General features: G+C 34.2%; 1 non-coding gene across 1 annotated transcript; it reads left to right on the plus strand.

Moving 5' to 3' along the window:
• The first annotated feature begins 2,186 nt into the window (after positions 1–2,186).
• LOC148568689 (small nucleolar RNA R71) lies at positions 2,187–2,296 on the plus strand. Its single transcript, XR_015881692.1, has one exon. It is a non-coding gene; the product is annotated as a small nucleolar RNA R71 (small nucleolar RNA).
• The last annotated feature ends 17,274 nt before the right edge of the window (positions 2,297–19,570 follow it).

Here is a 19,570-nt window from a genome sequence, read left to right on the forward strand (position 1 = left end):
TGTACTCTAGGGTGTTCTGCTTCTATCTCTGAATGTATTGTCTCTATTCTAACTACTGCACATGATCACAACTTAAAAAAATAATTATGAAAATAAACTAATATTTGATAAATAAACTTAGGAAAAAATAGGAAGACTCTAGTTATGGTTGGGTTGCCTCCCAACAAGTGCTTCTTTAACATCACTAGCTTGACGGTTAGCTTCTTTATGGAGACGGATAGGGGCTTAGAATGTCACCCCTTACAATGAACTTCTTCCTTGTGCTCTCATGGATAAGCTCCACGTGTTCTAAAGACAGGATCTTGTTTACAGTGTATAAAATTACTGGGCTGTCTGTGAAGACAACTCTCATGCCAGGTGAGAGGCCTTCAGTGGGGATTTTGTTATCCCTCCAACCTTTAGGTACCTTCTTCTTAGTACCCTTATCCTCAGTGCTTGTGGATGGTTTAACAACACCAAATTTAGATTTGGTATCTGGGGGCTTTGTATAGCTCTGCACTGAGAGAGGGGGTTGGAACACTAAGTGTTACATAGTTGTCTCTTCCTTGGGGAAGGAGTTAGGTTTGGACATCTTGAATAAGATGTGATCCTCCCATAATTGCAGAACTAGCTCTCCTTTTGCCATATCAATTATGGCATTGGCTGTAGCTAAGAAGGATCTTCCAAGGATGATGGATTCATCCTTGTCCTCTCCAGTATCTAAGATTATAAAATCGGCAGGGATGTAGAAGTTTTCAACCTTTACTAAGACATCCTTTACCAGTCCATATACCTTTTTTAGTGACTTGTCTGCCATCTCCAATGAGATCTTGGCAGCTTGCACCTCAAAGATTCCCAGCCTCTCTATTACAGAGAGAGGCATGAGGTTTACGCTTGACCCTAGGTCACATAAAACTTTCTCAAAGGTAATTGTCCTTATGGTGCAGGGAATTAGGAAGCGTCTGGTATCTGGCAGTTTCTGAGGTAGTTTCTTCTGAACCAACGCATTGAGTTCCTTGGTGAGCACTGGAGGTTCTTCCTCCAATCTCTCTGTTTCAAATAATTTGGCATTCAGTTTCATCAGAATTCCAAGGTACTGAGCAATTTGCTCTTCCCTAGTTTTCTCTTCCTCATTAGAGGAGGAGTATTCCTCAGATTCTATAATCTTCAACCAGGCATTCAAGAGAACCTCTATAGTCTCCTCATGAGCCTTGGTCTCCTTTAGTTCTTCAACAAGGGGATCCTTAGTGGGCGTTGAACGCCCAGCTACTCCTATTGTGGCGTTCAACGCCACAACTTGTCCCTCTTTGGGCATTGAACGCCCAGCTTCTACTGCATTGCTGGTGTTCAACGCCAATAACTGCTCCTCCTTGGGCGTTGAACGCCCAGCTGCTCCCTTGCTGGCATTCAACGCCAGCTTCTCCTCTTCAATTTTGGCCTCAACTTCTACAGTGATGGCCTTGTACTCTTCTCTTGGGTTTACTTCAGTGTTACTAGGAAGAGTGTTAGGAGGAGTCTCAAGGATCTCTTACTCAGCTGACCAATCTGTACCTCCAAATTTCTAATGGAGGATCTTGTTTCAGTAATGGAATTATGAGTAGTTTTGGAGAGATTGGAGACTATAGTAGTTAGGTCAGAGAGGCTCTACTTAGAAGTCTCTATCTATTGCTGAGAAGGTGGGAATGGTCTATTATTAAACCTTTTCTGGGTTCTTCCATCTTGGTTGTTATTGAAAGCTTGCTGAGGCTTCTATTGATCCCTCCATGATGAGTTGTAGGTGTTTCCATAAGGCTCATTATTGGGATTTCTTGAGGAATTTCCCAAATAGTTAACCTCATCCATCATGGGTTGATCTAGATCATATGCCTCTCCTTCAAAGGAAGCTTCTTGAGTGCTGTCAGCTGCAGCTTGTGATCTAGTCAAATGCTGAGAGATCATGTTGACCTATTGGGTCATGATCTTATTCTGAGCCAATATGGCATTTAGAGTATCAATCTACAGGACTCCTCTTTTCTGAGCCACCTCATTGCTTACAGGGTTCATCTCAGAAATGTACATGAATTGGTTGTTAGCAACCATGTCAATGAGTTCTGGTGCCTCTTCAGGCATTTTCTTCAAGTGGAGTGAACCACCAGCAGAGTGGTCCAATGCCATCTTGGACATCTCAAAAAGATCATCATAGAAGATATCTAGCATGGTCTAGTCAGAAATCATGTTAGGAGGGCACTTTTCTGATTAATTGCTTGTACCTCTCCCAGGCTTCATAGAGGAATTCACCCTCTTTCTGACTGAAGGTCTGAACTTCCACCCTGAGCTTACTCACCTTCTTAGGTGGAAAGAACTCTGTCAAGAATATATTGACCACCTTTTCCCAAGAGTCTAGGCTTTTTTTAGGCTGAGAATCCAGCCATAACCTAGCTTTGTCCCTTACAGCAAAGGAAAAAAGCATAAGCTTGTAAATTTTTGCATCCACTCCATTAGTCTTGACAGTATCACAGATCTGCAAGAAATCAAAGATGAATTTGTTGGGATCTTCCTGTGGAAGTCCATGAAACTGGCAGTTCTGTTGAACTAGAGTGACCAGTTGACGCTTCAGCTCAAAGTTATTTGCACCAATTACAGGTATAGAGATGCTTCTTCCATAGAAGTCAGAAGTGAGTGCAGTAAACTCACCTAGGACCTTCCTTGCGTCTCCTCCACCATTAGGATTGGCTGCCATGTCTATATTTTCAGCTTCTTGTTTGAAAAACTCTGTGAGGTTTCCTCCAGAGTGTTGTCTTCTAACTTGTTGTAAACGCCTCCTCAGAGTCCTCTCAGGTTCAGGGTCAGGATCAAAGAGAGGTTCTTTATCCTTGTTCCTGCTCATAAACAAGAAGAAAGAATGTAAGAAGAAAAGAATTCTCTATGTCGTAGTATAGAGGTCGTTTGAGAGAGTTAGAAGGGGAGGAAAGAAAAGAAAGATATCTTTTAAATTAAAAGAGTTTTCAAAAAATAAATAGAAAAAAGAAAAAGAAGATTTTTGAAAATAGAAGAGAGACAGAGAGAGCTAAGAATTTTCGGAAAAAAGAGAGAGAGAAAGAAGTAAAAAGTTTTCGAAAATAGAAGAGAAAGAAAGAAGAATTAGAGAGATACCAAACTTTCAAAATTAAATTAAGATAAAACAAGTAACTAACCAACTAACCAGAATTGAAAATAAATTAAAAGATTTGATTTTGAAATTTTAATTTTAAAAGAAGGTAAAAATTTGAAATTTAAAATTTTTAAAATTCAAAAGAAGATAAGATAGGAAGGACTTAAAGCAAGAAGATATGATAAAGAATTGAAAAAGATTTGTAAAGATAAGATTTGAAATTTGATTTTTGAAAAAGATTTGATTTTGAAAATTGAAATTTGAATTTTTAAATTTTGAATTTTGAAATTGAATTTTAAAATTTGAGATTAAAGTAAGATAAGATAGGATTTTTGAAATTTAAAAAAAGATAAAAAGATAAGATAAAGAATTGAAAAAGATTTGAAAAGATAAGATTTGAAATTCAAGATTTAAACTTTACTAACAAGAAATACCAAACTTAAAATTTTTAAATCAAGATAAGAAAAGAAAGCAAAAATTTCAAAAATTTAAAACAAAGATAAAAGAAATATTTTTTTGATTTTCGAATTTTAAGGAAAGAAAAAAACAACTAAGAGACACTACACTTAAAAATTTAAGATCAAATGACACTAATTTTCAAAAATTTGAAAGAAAAACACCAGAAGACACCAAACTTAAAAATTTTAAGATCAAACAAAGAAAAACACCAAGAACAATTCGAATACTAAGATGAACACTAAAGAACAATCTCGAAAATTTAAAGAAAATATGAACACAAAAAGGGACACCAAACTTAAAAACTGACACAAGACTCATACAAAGAAAAAGATTACTAAAGAAAAGAAAAGATTTTTGGAAATTTTTTGAAAAAAAAAACCAAAAGACACAATTAAAAGAGTAACTAAACCTTAAAGAATACCTAATCTAAGCAACAAGATAGTTCGGCAGTTTGTCAATCTCAGAACAATCCCCGACAACGGCGCCAAAAATTTGGTGTGCGAAATTAAACTCCGCACAATTGAACCGGCAAGTGCAACGGGTCATCCAAGTAATACCTCAGGTGAGTGAGGGAACGGAGATTGTTAGATTGAGCAAGCAATAGCTATCTTGTAGATCTTAGTCAGGCGATTAGAAAAGATGGTTGTTTGTTTGAAAGCATAAACGAAATAGTAAAGGAAACGAAATACCAGATTACTGTAAAAGCAGTGATGGATATTAGTTAAGGCTTCGGAGATGCGTATTCTTTCCGGAGTAAGTTTTCTTACTGTCTACTTTAATAACGAATGATTCATTCAATGGCAGCCGTAATTGACTAACTCATGTAGCATCCTCATCAAGTGAGTCTCTTCTAAGCTATAGCAGTCCACCATATTCGAGCAACTCATGTAGCATCCTCATCAAGTTAACTCATGGCTTCCCACTATAGTCGAAGGTGAAGACCTAAGCAATCCACTTCCCTTCGCAATCCTACTTAAAACACCACAGACAAGGTCGGGTCTTCTGGAGCAGGGAACACTGCTTCTCATACTCTAGCCTTGATGCCATAGAAACCTCAGTAACCCACAATTACCGGAATCATGTGTCACATATCCAAAGTTGCCCAGCCACGCTCTTGGAATCCGTAGTGCATTCTCTAGCTGTGGTTCAATGTTATCCGGGTCAGGATTCACAGGGAAACCATGTAGAACAAGGATGATTGCCACGGGTCATCCTCAATTCATGAGATGAAGAACGAAAATGCACAAGAGAATGGAATCAAAAGTGTATTGAAATAGAACAGTAATATTTTTAATCCATGAGAATCAGCAGAGCTCCTAACCCTAACTTAGGAGGTTTAGTTGCTCATGCTTTTACAGAAAGTAATGAAAAATGTGAAAAGGTAAAGATGAGGCAGAAGAGCCTAAAAATGGTTGATCTTCTCCTTTAAATACTAATATATTAACTAAGAAGTACAAAAAATATGACAGTCTTGACTAGAGGTGCAAAAATCCATCGTTAGGCCCACTTTGGTTGAGTACTTGGGTTGAGCTTGGCGTCCAACTTTGAGGAATGGGCGTTAAACGCCCATTAGGGAGTGATTGGCACTGCCTTGTGTCTTGGTGGGTATTGAACGCCAGGAATGGGGTGGTTCTTGGGTGTTCAATGCTGGCTTGTCTCCTTGGGGCGTTGAACGCCAACCAGGGGGTAGCTTCTTGGCGTTCAATGCCCAGTATGAGCAGGCTCCTTTGAAGAAAAGTATAGATCATTATATATTTCTGGAAAGCTCTAGAAGTTAGCTTTTCAACACTATTAAGAACTCATCATTTGGACCTCTATTGCTCCAGAAATGCTCGTTTGAATGCACAGAGGTCAGAATCTGACAGCATCTGCTACGCTTTTCTTGCCTCTGAATCAGACTTTGCCAAAAACTTCTCAATTTCAGCCAGAAATTACCTGAAATCCCCATAAAATACAACAACTCAAAGTAGAATCTAAAAATGTGAATTTTGTACTAAAACCTATGAAAATATAATAAAACTTAAACAAAACATAACTAAAACAATATGAAAATGATGCCAAAAAGCGTATAAAATATCTGCTCATCAACTACAAACCCCCTGGCGGGCGGTACACCACCATGAACCTTGCAAGATCTTCAATTGAAAAAACGACACACACGTGGATACTAAATAACCATGATCCCCACAAATACATTCACAACCTGTGGGCGATAAACAACCACGATCCCCACGTCCATCGCGACACTGGACAATCGGTACACCACCACGATCCTTGCCAGGTCAAAGCTGACATTCAAAACCACAGTCTTTTAAAATATTGACTTGGAACAAGTCGAACTATTCCACAACCCTTGCGTACTGCCCAAGTGTTTTCCAAATATCAAAATCTCTCTTTTAAAAACAATTTCAAATATATTTCTCTCTCATTAAACTCCATTTCTTGATAAATCAAATTCAAATTTAATACTTTTCTCGATAAAACTCAAAACATAATCATTTTCTTAATGATTCAAAATTAGATAATATAATTCTTAAAACTTTTGAAAATCCATTTTTAACTCCCAAGATAATTAAAATACCCTAGGTGGCTATTCATACATAACCGAATCAAAATCTCAAGCAAACAACAATAATTCAACAATAATTCATCATAAACTCATTTAAACTTAAATAATTAATCAAACAACATTCACTTTTCAAATTTACGTTTAATTATTATAAAATTACTAAAACTCTACCTCTGTGCAGAAATCACAACAACAGAAATTTTGAAAAAACTTTTTGACCGAGCTGCTGAAGAGAAAAACGTCAAAAATCGTTTGTGCCTCCTAAAACTCCAATTGGCCGAACTCAAGAGGAAGGGGAGCTATGTCACCGTCAACTTTCACCAAACAAAAGTGATACCAACGTCTAAAGGAGGAAAATACGAATACTTTTATCGGATTAGATTTTTTATTGGAGTTACAGATCTCAAGAAATCGAGGCCGGAAGCTTGGAGGTTTTTATGGCTTCTCTCCCACACCCACGGTCTCTCTCTCACTCGGTTTCTCTCTTTATTTCTCAAATTCCATTCGGTGGAAATGAATGAATGAAGCCTATATATATATATATAGCTTTCACATTGACTTCGTCCAAGTAAATGATTCTCTTTCCCTTGTTCCTTATCAAACTTATTAATTATTAATGGTAATCATAATAATAATTATAATAATAATAATTTTTATATTTTTCTTAGAATATCTTATTATAATAAAAATTATTTAAAAATTTTAATAAATTTTAAATTTAAATACCATAAAATTTAATTTAATTATTTTTAGAAATATTTTTTTAAATAAAATACTAAATCATGATAATTTATTATTTAATTTTTTAAAAATTCATGATGTTATAGATATAGATAGTCGATGTCACATATCCAAACAAGGTTTAATCACGCGAGATAAATTAATGAAGTGTCTGTTAGGACACGTGGCATGTTGAAAGGGAAGATAATTTCATGTGTCATAGCACGATTTACTCACATGTTAATTTAGTGCCACTTAATTTGTTCATGTATCTTTGATATGTTACGAATATAAATTATTTAAATTAGTCCTAAATTTTTACTCATGGCTCATTTTATTTTCTGAAATTAAAAATAAAAATTAAATTGATCCCTAAAAACAACTTTCTCTTAATTAAATTATTCTATTTGTCCTTATAGTTTCATCAAATTTATAATTGATTCTCTACACCTAAAGTTTTTAGTTGCATCGCTACACCAATTTTAAATTTATAATCACATGTTTGCCTTTCAAAAAATATTTAACTTAATGGAATATGCTAACACATATTTGCTAGTAGTGTGTGATGTATGAAAATATTTTTGTAATATTCACCATAAAAAAGAATATAATTACAAATTTAACACTGGTGTATGAACTAACACATGAGCAAAAATTATTCTAGCACACGATATTGACTATCCACGTCAAGATGTCACGTCAGCACAACGTTAACAGAAATTATTTGAGGAACTAATATGAGTTGTGGAATAAGAACTTATGGTCCAAATTAAGACAATTAAAAATTTAAGAATCATTTTAAAATTTAAAATAAATTTCAGAAGACTAATTTTAGTATTAACTCTTTCATATTCTTATGTAGATTTTTTTGCAAATCTGAATTGGTTCGATACCTATGACTTGAGAGTGAAACCTATTCCTCTTCTATGGATACTAGTTTTGAAAATTACACTAAAGACTCCATTGTTGAACAAGTGGAAAAAAAATTTGGAATGTAAACTAGTATTAAATTATTTGAAATTATAAAAAAAACAAAGTAAATGACTACTAATTAAAAAAAAAGCAGTAAAAATGCCACCAACATAGCCGAAGGACTTTAAATCTAAAATGATAGTGCAAAAATTTAAAGAGGAAAAAAAAGAAAAACTTGCAATGGAAAAGTAAATTACAGAAAAACAATTTACAGGAATTTAAAAGAAATGAAATGATATGGAAGAAATCCTATAGAAAAGAAGCTTGAGGCAGATTCAGAAATTCGTTGGGATGTGAGTGTGCGTGAGTGTTTTTTGAAGACGATCCAATCCCTTGCTCCTTCCAAGCCCTCTTAATTTATAGAACAATATGACCAATCTTATGTTGGCAACTATCACCTCTAAAAAGTCTAAAAAAACTAACTGGCTCTGCCAATCACAAAGCCAAATAACTGTCCTCATGAACATCATAATCATCCCATTATTCCATTTATTGACTTCGACTCGTAATGCGCTTCAAAGGATCAGTTTTCCTTTTCTCGATATCTTCCCTTCGAACTCACACCTTTTAAGGTTCGACTACCAATACTTCAATGTTCAATGTTTCGATCTTAAATTTATCGACTAAAAAATTATCTTCTAGGATTATTCTTATTGCTAAAATTAATTTTAAAGAAGAAACAATTAATCCTATCCAAAATCAATCTTTTACTTCGAATAACTTAGATAAATATGAAAACAAAAGAAATCAGTTTTTCACACTTGGTAACTGTAACACCCTAATTAGGCTAAACTTTACCTCGCATCGTAAAGCAAAGGTTAATCAGAGATTACGACAGTTTTAAGCTCATACATAATACATATATAGAAAGAATAGTAGAATCTAGAAGCCCGGTGAAGGATATAGCTCAAGATCAGAATTTAAAAAGCGCAAAACGTGCTAACGAAGCTCCTAACTTAAGCACAAGATATAGATAAGGTGTATCAAAATATAATAGTGTAATATCATAAGAATCTAGCCACGTCTCGCAGAGTTTAAGCCGGCTAGCCATATACAGACCAAAAAGAACCAGACAGTAAAAACAGATTATACAATTTTGTTCTCTCATATACAAGCCTCTAGGCAAAATCAAAATACAAAAGTGAGAGACATATATAAAATAAACCAAAAGACTAAAAAAGATGTCTGGATCCTCCGCTCCTGTCACCAACCAGACAACTCACCTAGGTAGGTTGCGACCTGCGTGTGAAAAACACAACAGAAATATGGTATAAGAATCGGAGGTTCTCAGTATGATAACAGTGCCCAGTGATGTAGGATATAAGACCCCGGAACGCCAAAGGCAATCCTAGTTCCATATCCATCACAATATTCAAACTTACTAAAATAGATAAGCATGATTATATAAACCTTAACATAATTAAACCGGGTAATCTATCTTAGGGGAATTTCTATTCTAACCAAACACCGCTGTCCCACAGCCTTCACCAACCGATCCTCCATGCGATCCCATCGCCACCGCCTTCCAAACCTCCTCAATCCCAGTAGAAATCACAATTATTTACAATGCAAGGAAATCACAAGTAGAAGCATATAAAGCAAATAATTTGAATAGCAATTAGGCATGTTATACAAATAGGCAAGCCTTTACAAGTAGTCAAAGCAGACAAACAGATAGAAAATGCATATGATGAATGCCTGCCCTATTGGCTGTGATATCACATTGTCGGTTCAATTGCCAACCCAACACATCTCCATGGAGACGTCACCCTTCGAAATCCTCATATGGGAACCTCTGAGATATAGTGCTCGGATCACTGTCCAGGTATCGGCTCCTGCACACTCTAATGATCCGAAGGGATGCGAGCGGCATACTCTTGCCACCGACCTCGCATCTAAGCGCAAGCGGGACGAACCACCGCCCTTACGTCGCTGTCGCTACCTCGACAGGCGGGATCCAACCACAGCCCTACCGGGCGCATAGCGTCTCATAGTCTCAATATCAAAATGATACATCAGTGGTTTTCAGAAAATATTTTCAGTATAAGATGGATCCATCACTTCATCCAGAGCCCTCGACTCTTTTTAGCCACTGTTCAATCACATATCAGTTTCTGAACTCAACAGTTCCTTAATTCTCATCTCCTTCAACATCCATTCATCACATACGTTGAACCACCTTCAGTATGCCAGAAACCTAGGCCCTCCATTTTCTACTTTCACAATTAATATCATCTGAATCCCTTAAATTCTTTACCATGTTTTTAAATACCCAAAACTAGGCCCAAGAGTCTTAAAATGGTGTTATAGAAGCTTACAACCTTTTTGGGAAGGTGGAATAATTGAAAACAAAGTAAATTTTGAGAAACAGGGCGTGTGCGGCCGCACAAAGGTGTGTGCGTGCGCACGCCCAGGAAATTTTAAAAGTGTGTGTGCGCACAGGGGTGTGTGCATATGCACAGATACTGAAATTCATAAGGTCTGTTTACTCATACAAGGTGTGCTAGCACCCCAACAGACTCCCCTTCCCGACTTGTGCGTGCGGACAGGGGTGTGTGCGTCCTCGTAATTCTCCGTTGATGTGTGCGCGCACCAGCTGTGCTAGCGCTGCAACCAGTAAGCACTTCCTTACCTGTGCGTGTGCACAGGTGTGTGCGTCTGCACAGAGTAAGATTTTCGCAGGGTTGTGTGCGCGCACAAGGCTGTGCGTGCGCAAACATCAGAAATCATAAAATTCTGCAACTTAGTAGAATTTCAGATTTTTTTAACACCAACTTTGAATGATTATAACTTCCTCTAAAAAATTCCAAATTTTACAAACTTTATATCAATTTAAAGGATTTTTAAAGATCTTTAATTCTAAACAAATTTCATCAAATTTTGAAAATCGAGGCAAAAGTTATGATCAGACAAAGTTCACCAAAAATCCCTTTTTACCCAACTTTCACATATACCCAAATCTACCAAATCCACAAGCCACATCCAACTAGATCAATACCAAAAGTCCATTTACAACACAATTTCCCTCTTGGATTACCATTCACCATTTTCAATCACCAAACCCCAAGTATATAGCTCTAAAATCAATCATTCATCAACACATTCACCAATCATCACTTTATCTCTATAAATTCTCATTTTCCTCCTCATTCATACATTACATTAATATCCATCAATATGCAATCATTCAAAATCATAAATCATCATATCTCAACATCATCGTTTCTCAACATAGCAACATCAATCCAACATACAACATTAACCAACTATCATCAACAACCATATAAATCCAACCTATCCTATAGGTCACTAACCTAAGTGTCCATGAATATTATATACTACATAGAGAAAACCAAAACTATACCTTGGCCGATTCTCTATATGCACAAAAATTCCAAATTGAGCCCAAGATAAGCTTTCAATCACAATCTAAGCCACCAAGAATCTCCAACAAGCATCAACAAGCTCCAAACTCACCATAATCAAGCTTGCCCAACAGTTTTGGAAGTCAAAACCAATATCAATCAAAGGCTAGAGTGTACCTCTCCAGTTTCTTGGATAGGTTTTGTAGAGCTCTTCACAAGGAACGCGTGGCCACAAACGGTGCGGCGATCGGAGCTCTGTAGCTCAAGATATGAGCTTGAGAAGTTAGAAGTGAATAGTGACAATGGAGTTCTCTTCTCCTTCTCTTCTCAGCTGGTTGTGGGTGTGTTTGAGTGTGTTATGGTTGTTTGGGTTCATTAAATGAACCTTATATATGTTGGGCTTGGGCCCAACTTGAGTCTGGTCCAACCCGTTAGCGTTTTTTGCCCGTTTGACCTAACTTCGGGCCAAACCTTTAAAATTAACGCCCGGTTTTCCATTTCTAATATTTTTCTAAGGTTTTTGACGGTTTTCACTTTTTTCTTGTGCGGTACCGGGCAGACTTGTACCGGTTCAACTGCTGGTTTGTGATTTTTTGTGGTTTTTCGCAGAAAGCACATTTTCTGACTCAGAAAAATCCATTGAGTCTAAAAATTACCTTTAAATCCTCAAATTCTCACTCTAACTTTACGGAACGTAATTTGGGCAATTAATTACTTAATTAACTGGTTGATTAGTTGCGGTTCTTATAGTAGTCATTTCAATTTTGCACGATCCCATTAGTTGTGCCTATTTCGTGCATCTCCAATTAGTTACTCTTCTTTCTCTCTCTTTTCTCTTCAATTTTTCAAGATTATTTAATTAAGGATCTTCCTTATTCAAAAATTCGAAAAAAAATCCAAAAGCTGCTTATTTTCAATAGTTCTCCATCTTCCTCCTTTTTTTCCATCATCATTATCATAAAACCTCCAAGTTTCAAGCTTTATTATTCTTTGATATTTTCTTGGCACGTTTTGCTTCATGCTATTTCTGCATTACTATTTAACATCTCTATTGATTCCTCTAATTCACATTATACCTTCTTATTTAAAAGAAAGAAAGAAGAAAAAACCTAACCCCACATTTTTTTAACAGATTAATTATTCGGGGTTCACTCTTCATCAACAATTTTTCTTTCTTGTTCTAATCTATCTTCGAGAACTAACAACTAAACCCTTCTTATTCAGATTGCAAAGAAATGGATGATTCTACCTCGTTGGCCGTGACTTCAGTGAAAGCCAAAGAAAAGCAACCCGTAGAGCATGGAGGGGGAAGCAAGACCACAAAATCTTTCAAACAAGCAAGTTTATAAATTCTCTCAACTGAAGTGGATACTATTATCAAGGATCCAGAAGACACAACCAACGATAGTAAAACCCTATTCCCTTTCTCTATTTGAAACGAACTTCACTGCTTCCTCAGCCCTCTAAATTCTCCAGAACAAGCAAAAAAGGTTTTTCACTATTTTTCTTGTAGTGAAAATCAAGATTTACTGATCGAATAAAACCTTTTTGTAGCCCATTTGTTGATCATGCTCATCCATTTCAAAATAACCCCAAAAGAGTTATCCTAATCTAAAATTTAAAATCTAAAACAATACCCAAAAGAGTTATCCTAATTTCACTTTTCTTTCCATTCGCAGTTAAGTAAACAACCTCACAAACCATTATCACTCTCCTTTGCTCCACAGCCACAGCTATCAAGTTGTCGAGTGACGCACCATCCTTACCGCTGCACTAGCCGCCGGCCAACATTCTGCCACTAACCGCTGAGACTTTACCACCCGCCGAGCTGCAACACGCATAATGAAAGAAGCGCATAAACATGCCACCGCGGCCGTCCTCTGCAACACCAACCACCGAGCTCACCCACCACGAAGACGCGATGCTGCAGTCGGTCGAAAGCAGAACAAGGTCGCACATCACACCAATGAGGTCGCGTACCATGCCATGGAGACGTTGTGGAAGTTTCTTTCTCCTTATTCTCAGATGTTTCTTTTTCTTATATTTTAAATGTAACACCCTAATTACCCTAAATCTTACCTTATGCCGTAAACCAAAGGATAATTAAATGTCACAACAATTCTAAGGCTTATACGATATATATATATATATATATAGAAAGAGATAGTAATTCTAGAAGCCCGATGAAGAAATAAGCTCAAAAACAGAATTTCAAAAGCGCGAAACGTTCACACGAAGCTACAAGGCTAAAGGCACAAAATATAGATACAAGATAACAAGGCATATGTAGATATGAATAGCTTTAAAATACTAGCCGCAACCCGCAGAGTTTAAGCCGACTAGTTATATACAGACATAACAGAGTCGGAAAGTTAAAACAGCATATGCAACATCTCTCTCAAAGTTAGCCTCTAAGGCAAATGTAGATACAAAAGTGAGAGTACTAAAACAAAATATTCAAAAGAAATCCAAAGGATGATAAAGATCTTCCACTCTGTTACCATCACGCAACTCACTGAGGTGGATTACGACCTGCATCTGAAAAATAACAACAGAACATAGTATGAGAACTGGAGGTTCTCAGTCTGGTAACAGTGCCCAGTAATGTAAGATATAAGATTCCGAGACGCCAGAGGCAATCCTAGAACTTCACATCAATCGTAATATTCAAACTTATAAAATAGATAAATAAATCCTTAAATAGGTCATCTATCTTAGGGGATTTCTAATATAACATTTTCATTGCTGTCCCACAGTCTTCGCCAGCCTAACCGCCATGCGATTCCATCGCCACCGCCTACCGAACCTCCTCAATCCCAGTAGAAAAGACAAGTATTTGCACACAAGTAAAACACAAAAAATAACCAAGTATAGCAAATAATCAAGAAGCAATTAAACATGTTATACAATTAGGCATAGTATACAAGTAAACAAAGCAAGCAAACATATAGAAAATGCACATAATGAATGCCTGTCCTATTGGCTGTGATATCACATTGTCGGTTCAACTGCCAACCCGACACATTCCCATGAGAATGTTGTCTTTCGGTCACGAATATAAATGGGAACCCCCAGGGATATCGTGCCCGGCACACGGTCCAGGGATATAGTGCCCGACACACTCTTGTGATTTCGAAAGGATGCGAGTGGGATGCTCAGCCACAAACCTCACATCTCAACGTAAGTGGGACTAACCACCGTCCTTACGCCACCGCCACGACCTCGACAGGTGGGATTAACCTACCGTCCCTGTCAGGCGCATATCGTCTCAACAATATCAGTATAATACAATATATATCCATATCTCATTCAGTGATCACTTTCAATATTCAATAATTCACCACTTCTCTTCGAGTCCTCGACTCGTCATAACCATCATTAATCTCTTGATTTCACAAGTTTACCATCAGCTCTTAAGTTCTCACAATCATCATCAATATAGTATTCCACGGTCCACTCACAACTTCAGAAACTTAAACTTTCGTCTTCTAAACTTTTACCAAAAAATATCTAATTAAAATCACTCATTGTATTCTCTATGTTTCAAAGCCTAAAAACAAGTTAAGGGATCTTAAACAAGCGTCACGAAAGTTTGCAATCTTACCGGGAAGGTAAAACGATTGAAAACAAAGTTTTTATTTGAAAAGTAGGGCTTGTGCGTACGCATGAATACGTGCGGACGCACTCAACAGAAGGCTCTTCCCAGCTTGTGTGTACGCATAACTTGCAACTTTCACAGGGTATGCATGTGTATGCACGAGTCATAACACCCATTCTGCTTGGTGCATAGGCACAGATGTGTACATGGGCACACAAACCAGAACTTACAATTTTCTGCAACATCACAGAATTTAGATTTTTTACACCAACTTCCAACGATCATATCTTTTTCTACAAAATTCTGATTTTTACGAAATCTATATCATTTTAAAGATCTTTGAATTATCTTTAAATTGATTCAAAATCCAATCAATTTTAAAAACCGAGGCTTAAGATATGATCCGCCAAAGTTGACCAAAAATTTGTTTTTACCAAAAAAATTTTAAACCTCAAATTTACCAAACTCTCAATTCAAAACAAATTATTTCACATCCAAAATAGCTCCAATGTACCTAAATTATATTTATATACCTTCTCATCATTCTACAACTTAGCAACATATAATATCATCTATTCCATACACCAAATTCTACTTATAAAACTCAAATTTCAATAATTAACATCACAAAACATCATTTTACCATCCTCAATATTTATCAACATCAACAAGCCTCATAATTCATTATTAATACTCATAATCATTATCCAATCCCACATCATAAATCAACATCATCATTCCCCGAAATCATCACAATCATCCAAATCATCATATATCACAATTATCAACGACCAATTCAATCCTATCCTAAAGTCTACTAGCCTAAGTGTCCAGAAATATTACATATTATATAGAGGAAACTGAAACCATACCTTGGCCGATTTCTAATATACACCAGAATACCAAAATTTGACCTCAGCCAAGCTTCCACAAGTTTCCAAGTTCAATCAAGCCACCACAACCAACCCAAGAGCTCCAATAATCATAAATTCCAAACTATACACAATTAATTCATCATAATTAATACCTAGGATTTAGCAAAATCATAAATTCATAAAGGCTTAGGACATTCTTATCTTACCGAATAGTTTTGGGGACAAAACCCAATAATACTTCAATACTACAATACCACTAAACAATCAAAATCACAAAATCTATTCAATATCAAAACCTAAATTTTTGAAATTCTTAGGGCTGAAGAATAGAGAGAGAATTTCGAAATCTTACCAGTAAAAGTTAGTTAGAACTAATGGGCTCGGTAAGAACTTCGCATAGGCGCAAACAAGACGCGAATCGGAGCATTGTAGCTCAAGATACAAGCAAAAGAGTGAGGAAGTGAATAGTGTTTCTTCTTCCCTCTTCTCTCAACTCATGCAGCTGTAAGTGTGTGGGTTTATGAAGTTATGAGGCTAAAATTGCCTCACTTAAGGTTATATATATGTTGGGTTTGTGTTTAACTTGGACCCAGTCTAACCCATTAGTGTTTTTGGCTTGTTTGACCCAAATTTTGGGCCAAACCTTTAGAATTAGCGCACAATTTTCAACTTTAATTATCTTTCTAAGTTTTTCTACAGTTTTTATTATTCTCACGCAGTACCAGATAGACTTAAGCCGGTATTGCTAGCTAATTTACCGGTATGCGTTTTTATGCAATTTTTTGCAAAAAATTATATTTTCCAACTCAGAAAAATCTATTGAGTCCAAATATTATATTTAAATTTTTTAATTAATATTCTAAATTTTTGAACCTATTTCAAAAAATTAAATTATTTTAATTAAGTGGTTCAGTAATTACGGTTATTACATTAGATATTTATTCTTTTTGAGTTTCGGATATTTTTTTAATAGTTCTAGATGTTTCTTTTCTTATTTTTTGGAAGTTCTTTTTCTAATATTTTGTAGGATATCTCATTTTGTTAGGTTTTAGAATTTTAAAAAGATTTTGGATATCTATTTTTTGTTAGATTTTGGATGTTTCTTTTTGTTACGTTTCGAATGTTTCTATTTATTATAAATTTTTAAAATAATTTTTGAACTTTTTACTATATTTTTTAAAATGATTTTGGATTTTGTTATTATTTGGTATTAGATTTTTTTTAGATTTTAGATATTTTTTTATTAGATTTGGATGTTTCTTTCTCTTAAGTTTCAGATGTTTCTTTTTCTTATGTTTTGGATGTTTCTTCTTTTGAATTTTGGATAATTTTTTTAATAGTTTTGGATTTTTTTTCTTAATTTTCAAAAGTTATTTTCCAATATTTTGTTGGATGTGTCTTTTTGTTAGATTTTGAATGTTTCTTTTTGTTATATTTTGGATATTTCTTTCTATTAGAAATTTTTAAAATAATTGTGGAAGTTTTAAAATGATTTTTGAAATTTTTATTATGATTTTTAAAATAATTTTGGATATTTATTATTATTTGGTGTTTATTATTTTTTTTTAGATTTTGGATATATTTTTTCATTAGGTTTTGGATATTTTTTCTTCTAAGTTTTGGATGATTATTTTTCTTATGTTTTGGATGTTTATTCATTTTAGATTTTGGATAATTTTTTTAATAGTTTTAGATGTTTCTTTTCTTAATTTTTGGATGTTTTTTTTCTAATGTTTTGTTGGATGTCTTGTTTCGTTAGGTTTTGAAAGTTTGAAAAGATTTTGGATATGCCGTTTTTGTTAGGTTTTGGATGTTTATTTTTGTTATGTTTCAAATGTTTTTTTTATTAGAAAATTTTAAAATAAATTTTTAAAATAATTTTTGCAATTTTTAAAATGATTTTGGATGTTTGTTATTATTTGGTATTAGATATTCTTTTTTTAAATTTTGGATGTTTTTTAGTTAGATTTTAAATGTTTCTCATGATAATTTAAATTCACATTCTCTCAAAAAAAATTACTAGTTGACTGCAGTTAGCTGCACTCCCCTAATTAATTACATGGCAGAATTTTGGTTGTAATTCTTTTTGTTGAGCAATAGAATAGAAATAAAAAATATTATTTCACTACAAGAAATAAGGGGTTTAGCCACGAAAAAAATTGTGGCTAAACTCTAAGATAACCGTAACAACTATATATTGGCCACGAAAGAATATTTGTGATTAATCGAGGGGTTGTATTTTCAATTTGCCACGATTTTAGTGTTATTAGCTACAGTTTTAAACATCGTGGAGACCTTCAAAGAGCCACAATTTTATATCATTGTCCACGTATAATACCGTGGCTAAATAATTTGTGCAGGTCGATTTTTCACATATAATCCGTGACTAATTTATGCTAATTTGCTCTAATTAAATAATTTTATTAAATTAAAATTATATTTATATATATAACATTAATAACAAAAATCAAACTTTTTAAATATATAATATCTAACATTTTTCATAATAATAATAATAATAATAATAATAATAATAATAATAATAATAATAATAATACAAGTCTAAACTCATATATAATAGAAATAAAAAAAATTAACATAAATAAAATAAATTCTAATCCCTTCTAGAATAAATATATTTAAAATTTTAACTATTACTTATTAAATACACAAATTAAATATCTGGCATATCACTGGATAAACTAGGCACTTTATCACTGTATTTCCATAACAAAAATTTATACAGAGCCAACAGAATCTTGCATTGGTTTCTTCATATCCATAACTTTTTCTCTAAAGTTTCAACCAACTTCTCTAAATTTATCACACGTCCTACATTTTCAGCACCAAAGACTTTTCTAATTTCCAGCGTTGCTTTACCGGCCATTACACCCAGGGTACCAATAAATTTGCATCATTATCTCGACTTTGTCCATGCCCATCAAGTTTCATAATGTCTTTTTCATCATTTTTCAAATGCCAAACTTGAATTGTTGTCCTTTTGCCAGTTGTGATTTCTCCCGCACTGAATACAAAATTGAATAAAAGAAATAAATTAAATACTAGAACTCAAAAAATCAGGTAAAAAAAATTGAAATTTCATATACCTTTGACATTCACGATTAAAGGGTTATTATAATCTTTGCTGGTAGATAAAATTGTTTGAAACTTATTTCGTCCAAATCTTCTGCAAATTTTTCATTGTTGTTGACATTTTGTGGTTATCGTAGTTTTGCTAAAGGGTCTCTCCTAAATTATTACATTTTTGCTCAACGAAAAAATCTGCTAAAAAAACTAACAAATAACATCAAAATTAAGAAAGAAAAAATCCATATTTTGAGTTTGGAGGATACCCTATCATATGGTATGATAGGGTTCATATAGTGTGGTTAAAGAAAATGGTGCTGCAGAAAAGTAAGAGTTAAAAGACAACGTGAACGATAAAAAGTTATATTGGAATTTGTCCGTGATTATTTTATTTTTCTGCCAAAAACTACCTCAAGTTAGGCGCACATTAATGCACTATTATTTAATTATTTACCTATTATACACGAAACAATATAATAAGAGTTATACATTAAGTAAGTTTTGCAAATATTTTTACCTGAAAAATTTAATATTTAATAAATTTTAATTACTAAATTAGTTACTAAAATTTTATTACATTAGACAAATTAATTATCACATAAAATTGTTATAAAAAATTTTACAAATTAATTTCTTTATTACTTAATAAAATTACAAACTTTTATATAAGTGACTCATAAATTAATTAGTATTAATTTTTTTATAACTAAAAATAATTATAAAATAATTAATTAATAGAATATACCAATTAAATAATAGTATAAATAAAAACTTTAATTCATAATTTCACAAAATAATTTTTAAAAAGATAATTAT

This window comes from Arachis ipaensis, chromosome B4 (assembly GCF_059453495.1).
Source record: "Arachis ipaensis isolate K30076 ecotype BB chromosome B4, ASM5945349v1, whole genome shotgun sequence".
NCBI classification, from domain to species: Eukaryota; Viridiplantae; Streptophyta; class Magnoliopsida; order Fabales; family Fabaceae; genus Arachis; species Arachis ipaensis.